We start from the raw sequence: 7,838 nt of genomic DNA, 5'->3' as shown, positions 1-7,838 counted from the left end.
GGATTGAACACTATTGTTAGCAAGTGCCTAAAAGATGTGAAACAGTTTACATACGTCAACTGTAACATTAGGTCCCAAATGGGCCCACTCCCCCAATAATTTTATTTTAAAGAAAGCCATACATAGATGCTTCAAGCTATCTTGCTATGCACATTATACATGTACTGTTTTTGTGCAGTTTGTCTACTTTCTTAGAAGTGAAGTATTTTTTGTATAAAACCTGTTACAATTGTGTTCTTCAATTGAGCCTAAGAACGGAGTTGATTGGAAATATACGGTATATATTAATAATGTATATGGTGTTTAAAGAATGGTAAGCATTGTTAATTTCTGTAACGAATGTCTTCAATTAAATTTATCTTAAGTTTGTGTTTACATAATTTTTTTTACTATGCTGAAGTCAAATGGGAATTTTATTCTAGTGAGAAATACTTAGTTTTCAAAGCTTTTTTTTTTTTTTTTTTTTTTTTTTTTTTTTTAATGCTAGTGAATGCAAAATGAAGTTTGGGATTTTTTTTTCCCCATAATTATAGGTGAAATTTTGAGATTTTGTTTGAGAGGGGTAACATATATTATAATTTAACTATGCTGGTAAGAAAAGCCACAGAGAAGCTTATGTTCTTCAGTACCCTAACGGCAGTAAAACTGAAATGTTGCTCTGTTATGGTTAGATCTATTATGATGCATCACCTTCTGTAAATAGAGGAGAGAGAAGGAACTGTCTTGCCAATGTTTGCAGCACTATAAAAATACATTTCAGAATAGCCATACCAGTAAAAAAAAAAATCTAATGTCAAGACACATACTTTTTGCCTTAAGGTTTTAAAAGCTATTTTAAAAAGCTTCATGCCCCAGATACTCTAGTTGATACCTTTTATGAGTTTTTTTGTTTTGTTTTGTTTTTAAACTAGGTTATTCTGAAGGAGGAAAGCCTGCTTGGAGCCTCTTTATTGCCAGAGCAGAAAATCTGAAAATAAAACCCTCTATCCTTTCTTTCCTTCTGGCTGAAAGTTAGCTAAAGATGGCTTTCCAAAATATGATATTAATTAGTTTGAAGTTCTTATTACAACTGGAAGAGTTAGTGTTATTTTTGCAATCCAACTTCTGGGTCAGGAGATTTTCATTTTTTCCTATTTGTCCTTCTGCATTGAAATGGGCCTCACTATTTGTCATTCACTTAAAATAATAGTTCAACTTTCAGAGTTTGAAATATAATTGAAATATAATTTCAATACTAAGCATTCAGCACAGATTGAATTCTAATAGTTTTTTATAAAAATTTTTGTTTTCATTAAGGAGTCAGTGAGGTATTTCAGTAAAGGGTCAGACAAATAACTTAGGCTTTGTAGGCCATTAGTCTCTGTCATTAACTACTTTGTCATAATGCAGAAGCAGCCATAGACAACACATGAATGAGTTTGCCTGTATTTTAATAAAACGTTAAAAAAAAAACCTGTCAGTGGGCCAAATTTGGCCCATCAAATGGTTTACCAACCCTTGCTTTCTCTCAAAGATCGGTTTTTAGATTGAGATTTTTATTCAAAACAGAAGTTTGATATAGTTTTTTTTGTGATATACACCAGCTATATAAAAGTTACAAAGTATAAAAACTAAAATGTATGTATATACAGTTAACCAAGGTAGATGTATTTGTTTAAAAGTGAAGTGAATGTAAAGGTAATGAAAATAATTAGTGGGTGAAGTAGATAGGTCTTTGCTAAGGGTAATGCAATTTATGGAGGGATTAAAAATGAGATCAGTTGCTGTGAGAATTTATGTCCAGGTTAGATGAGAAATAGATACTAGTTCTTTTAGTGACTTGAAATCACTGGTGAGAAAAAGTAATAGGAATTCTTCAGGATGGGGGGAAATGGAGGTTAGCTGAAAACAGAATGTTGTATTGATTCCATGCAACTCACTTCAGATTTTTTCTTTTTAGTAAGATTCCTTTTCACCATTGACATCTACTTACTTAGGATATGTCCCATTTGCGTTGAGGTGTTGGCTCTGTTCCTTGTCACAGCAATTTGTTATGATCTTTGTTTTCAGCAAAGTGCCTTGGGGATCTCACCTGGTAAAACTTGCTGGGGGATGTTAGTTAAGAGTGCAGTATTTGCAAAAGAATTTCCCTATAATGGAAAGCTGAAATAGGATCAGCTTGGTTGATTTGGGTGTTTATTGCTTTAAGTATGCTTCCTTTAATAACTAGACAAGAAGTAGCCAATATCTTGGAAGAGGTGTTTGATAATCTTATTTGAATTATTTTTTGACTATTTCTCTGTCTAAAATGGCTTCTGTTAATCATCAATTTTGAAAATCATGATTTTAGTCAATGCCAAGAATGTACTTATAAAAAATACTAATGCCTAGTAGAGACATTTTTAATTTGTTAAAAGAAGAATTCTTCCTTAATACTTTAGAGTCCTTCAACCAAAAGTGAAGGTTGTATTCAGGTTGCAACTCAAATTGCCTCTTTCGATTAACTAGTGAAACATAGTTGCCTACTGTCATCAATTATTTCATAAGTTATTGTAGGGAAGCAAAATGAAAACTTGGAGAGAGACCAAAATACTATTTGCAAATGACTTTATTTCAATATTTTGAAAATCCAAGAGAGTACATTGAGAAATAGTTTTCTGAACACTTAAGAGTAATCATTTGGGAGGCAATAAAAGAAGACCCATTTATAATAAGAGCCACAAAGTAAAAATTGTGTGAAGCTTCCAAAAGAAAAACCACAACCTAACAGGGAGAAATACAGTGTTTCTGGGTGTAAGATTAAATATACTGCTGTTCGGAAGATCTCATTTTCCATGCCTTTGCCCCACAGAAGACTTGTATTGAATTAGGTGGTGGCAGCTGGGTAGTGGTGCCCATTGCCCCATTCCTAATTCATGCAATATAAAAATCAGGACAGGGCAGCTACAGAACTGTGCAGTCCCCCTTTCCCTCACAGCTCTAAGAGAGTTAACCTGCTCTGGTTGGATTGGCAGTCATGTGGCAGCATACATCTCTCCCAGCTTTCTTGGGGCAGAAGAGCTATTGTATGTACATTCAGCAGCTGGTGAACCTTGGCACATTCTAGTCTCCTCCTATGCCGTCTGCAGCCACCAACACAGCTGTTCCACAGGGAGTATTCAGGGAGCATTTAATGTAGACCCAGTTTCCCAACATTCCCCCACCCCACAACCTGCTCCATAGCACAGAGGCACAGGGGTCCTGTTCAGGGGAGGGTTGGAGTGAGCTTCAAAGATTTGGTAAACATGCTGTTACAAGGGGCCTGACTTTATCTGGATCAGACTGGAGCAATTTATACCCTATAGTATTGTTGAGAACAATAGAGCAATCATTTAGCAGTTACTGAAGGCTAACAGTTGCTGGTGATACCACTGGATATCACTGAGAAGCTTAAAGATGAGAGAGGGAGAGAGAGAGAAAGTCTGGATAAAACTGCAGACGTCCCTTGTAATCAGAAAGAATGTGTGCATGCTCAAGGCTGCAACCACATAGGAGCAACCCTTGCTGAAAGTAGGGCAAGTCTTGTAAACTCCCTAAGCAGTGAAAGCAGCCTCCAAGTCACAGATCCAATGGTAAAGGGTGTAAATCTCTTACTGATTCAGGGAGCTTAAGCACAACCTCTGATCAGTCTGGCTGGTTGCTAGGTGGTGCTGACTTAAAAGCAAGCCCTAGGAAGTCAGGCTTAAAGATAAAAATGAGGGGGAAATAAGTTGAGCAGTGACAACAGAGGCTGCATACCGTGAGGGGAAAAAGACTTGGTGAATTAGTTTAGCCAAATTACTAAAAACAAGTCCAGAGTGGGCGAGGAGTATGCAGAGATCCTACAATATGTTACCTAAAATGTCCAGCTTTCAACATAAAATTAGACATTCAAAGAAACAGCAAAGTGCGACATATGAGGGAAAAAGGCAATAGGAACTTCCTTTGAGGGGTACCAGATGTAGGACAAATGTTAATCAGCTATTATAAATAGGTCCAAAGACCTAAAGGAAACCAGATTTAAAGAATTAAAGTATACTGACAATGTCTCATCAAATGGAAAATATTAAGATAGAAATTACAAAGAAAGAACGAAATGAAAATTCTTGAGTTGAAAAGTACAATAACCAAGGTGAAAAATTTACTAGAGAGGCTCAACAGTAGATTTGAACTGGCAGAAGAATCAGCAAACCTGAAGATAGATAGAAATTGTGAAATATGAAGTACAGACCAAAAAAATGAAGAAAAACCGTCTTCCTCACACCACATACACAAAAATTAACTCAAAATGGAGTATAAACCTAAATATAAGAAAAAACTATAAATCTTGTAGTAGAAAATATAGAAGTAAATATTTATGACCCTTGTTTAGTCAAAGCCTTCTTAGACTTCTTCTTTGGTGTCATCACCAAAAGCTATATCGAGTTTTTATTAGAAGAAGATATTGTAAAGCTGATCTATTTCACCTAGTTTGGATTAATACCAATTTAATTTCAATAATAAAAACTTTGCTCTGTATAACTTCATCTCTCCACCCCCCCGTGCTGTTATTGTCACAGATTATATAGCTTTATAAATTGTGTGCCCATCAGTGTAGATTTATAATTATTGCTTTATGCATTTTTCTTCTAAATAAGAGGGAGGAAAAGTTACAAGTAAAATGTATGTATTTTTTGTCTTTTATATTTACCTATGCTGGTGTTTGTATTTACATTTATCAGTTGTGTATTTCTTTGTGTGGAATTGCATTACTATGTAGTGTCCTTTAAACTTTAAGGACTTTTTTTGTAGAACAGTTCTGCTAGCAATGTTCATCTGAAAATGTGTTAATTTTTCTTTCCTTTTTGAAGGTTGGTTTTGCTGAATATAGAATTCTTGATTGGCAGTTTTTTCTATGCAGAACTTTGACTATGTCATCTCACTGCCATCTGGCTTCCATGGTTTCTGATGAGAAATCAGCTGTTAATCTTACTGAGAACCTTTTGTATGTGATGAGTCACTTCTCTCTTGCTGCTTTCAAGATTCTCTGTCTTTCAATAGCTTGATTATGATATGCCTTGTGTGCACATTTTAAGTTTATCCTACTTGAAGTTCTTGAAGCTTTGTGGGTTGATAGAATAATGTTTTTCACCAAATTTGGGAAGTTTGTATTTCTTCAGATATTCTTTCTGATGCTTTTTCTTCTCTCCTTCTGAGACTCACTTTTTAATACGCTGTTATGCTTGATAGTGTCCCACAGATCTCTCAGGCTCTGTCCATTTCTCTTCATTTTTTGTCTTTCTGTTTCTCAACATGGGCAATATCAATTGACTTATCTTTAAGTTCATGGATTCCTTCTTCTGCCTGTTCAAATCTGTTGCTGAGCTCCTCTAGTGAATTTTTCATTTCAGTTTTTTTACTTTTCAACTCTATAATTGAAAGTTCTAGAATTAAAAATTCTTTTCATAAATTCTGTCTATTTATTTATATTCTTTATTTGGTTGAGACATCATTGTCTTACTTTTTTTCGTTCTTTAAACAGTTTCTTTCAGCTCTTTGAACATATTTAAAATAGCTAAATTAAAATCTTTGTTTAGAAAATCCAATGCCTGGGCTTTTTCAGGATTTTTATTGATTGCTTTTCTGTGTGTCTGGGCAATACTTTCCTCTTTCTTTACATGCCTTGCAGCTTTTTTGTTGTAAACAGGACATTTAAAATATTATAATGTGGCAACTCTGAAAATCAGGTTCTCCACCTCCCCACACACCCCCTCCAGCGTTTGTTGTCATTTTTGCTTGTTGTATTCGTCTAGTAACTTTTTTGAACTAAGTTTGTAAAGTCTTTATTCTTTGTTATGTGTCACCAATAAAGTCTCTGTAATGTTAGCTTAATGGTCAGCTAATGATTGGATGAGAATTCCTTATATACTTGGAATGAAAAAGTCAATGTTTGCCAAGGGATACTGTGTGTGTTTTTGTGGTGACCCTGCCGCACTTAGCCAGGCAGGTTACAGCTCTGCCTTAGCCTTCACTTCTTACTTCAGCAGAGCCTCCAGGTCAGCCAGATAAGAGAGCTTATGGCATTCTCAGGTCTTTCCTTAGTGTACACACACAGTCGTGAGCATGCGTGTGACCTTCTAGATTCCCAGGAGTATGTTAAAGCTTTACAAAGCCCTATTACTTTCCTCCCTAGCTTTTTGGTTAGGGAGAACCCTAACCAAATCGCCTCAAATTTTATCTATCGGATCAGACAGCAGCGATTAAAACATCTACCTGTCAATGTTTTCAACATGGCCCCTAGATAGCAGCTGTAGCTCTCTGCCAGCTTCATGTCAGGCAAAAGCCAATCTTCCAGTAAGTCACCAGAGTAGTCAAAACAAATAATTACAATTCTCTATGAATGAAGTCTGTTCTGTTTCCCTCTGATACCAGGAATGAGGTTTTTTACTTATAGGACTCTGCTGACATCAAACTTAAGAGTGAAAGGCTGACAACTTTCTCTTTAAGATCAAGAACAAGAAAGGACGTCCACTCTCACTGCGTCTGTTAAACATTGTACTGGTGGCAGTTAGGCATCCAAATGGGAAAGGAAGAATTAAAATATCTCTATTTAGATGACATGATCTTATGTGTGGAAAATCCTAAGGAATCCATTAAAAAAAACCCTCATAACTAATAAAAGAGATCAGCAAAGGTGCAGAATACAAGATCAATAGAAAAATCAATTCTATTTCTATACTTTAGCAGTGAGCAATCAAAGTGAAATTAAGAAAAAAATTCCACTTGGCATCTAAGGGAATAAAATGCTTAGGAATAAATTTGACAGAAGAAATGCAAGACTTTTACACTGAAACTACAAATCATTGTTGAAAGAAATTAAAGAAGACCTAAATAAGTGTAGAAACATGACATGTTTGTGCATTTATTGTTAAGATGGCAGTACTACCCAAGTTGATTCATAGATTTGATACAAGCCCTGTCAAAATTCCAGCTGCCTTTTTGCCAGAAATTGACAAGCTGATTCTAAAATTCATATAGAAACAAGATACAGAATAGCCAAAACAGTTTTTTAAATTAATTAATTTACTTGTTTTTGGCTGTGTGGGTCTTTGTTGCTGTGCACAGGCTTTCTCTAGTTGCGGCAAGCAGGAGCTACTCTTTTTTTTTTTTTTTTTTTTTTTTTTTGCGGTATGCGGGCCTCTCACTTGTTGTGGCCTCCCCCGTTGCGGAGCACAGGCTCCGGACGCGCAGGCTCCGGACGCGCAGGCTCAGCGGCCATGGCTCACGGGCCCAGCCGCTCCGCGGCATATGGGATCCTCCCAGACCGGGGCACGAACCCGTATCCCCTGCATCGGCAGGCGGACTCTCAACCACTTGCGCCACCAGGGAGGCCCCTAGGAGCTACTCTTCATCGCAGTGTGAGGTCTTCTCATTGCAGTGGCGTCTCTTTGTTGTGGAGCACGGGCTCTAGGCACGTGGGTTTCAGTAGTTGTGGCACCTGGGCTTAGTTGCTATGTGGTATATGGGATCTTCCCGGACCAGGGCTCAAACCCTTGTCCCCTGCATTGGCAGACAGATTCTTAACCACTGCACCACCAGGGAAGTACCAGCCAAAACAATTTTGAAAAGAAGAATAACATTGGAAAACTCACACTTCCCCATTTCAAAACTTACCACAAAGCTACTGTAATCAAGACAGTGTAGTACTGATGTAAGAATAGACATATAGATTGATGGAATAGAATTGAGAGTCCAGAAATAAACCCAAACATTAATGATCAATTGATTTTTGACCAGAATGTCAAGACAATTCAACATGGAAAGAATAGTCTTTTAACATATACTGCTAGGACAGCTGGATA

Source organism: Mesoplodon densirostris, chromosome 1 (genome assembly GCF_025265405.1).
Source record: "Mesoplodon densirostris isolate mMesDen1 chromosome 1, mMesDen1 primary haplotype, whole genome shotgun sequence".
NCBI lineage: Eukaryota > Metazoa > Chordata > Mammalia > Artiodactyla > Ziphiidae > Mesoplodon > Mesoplodon densirostris.
This window is presented reverse-complemented; position numbering follows the sequence as displayed.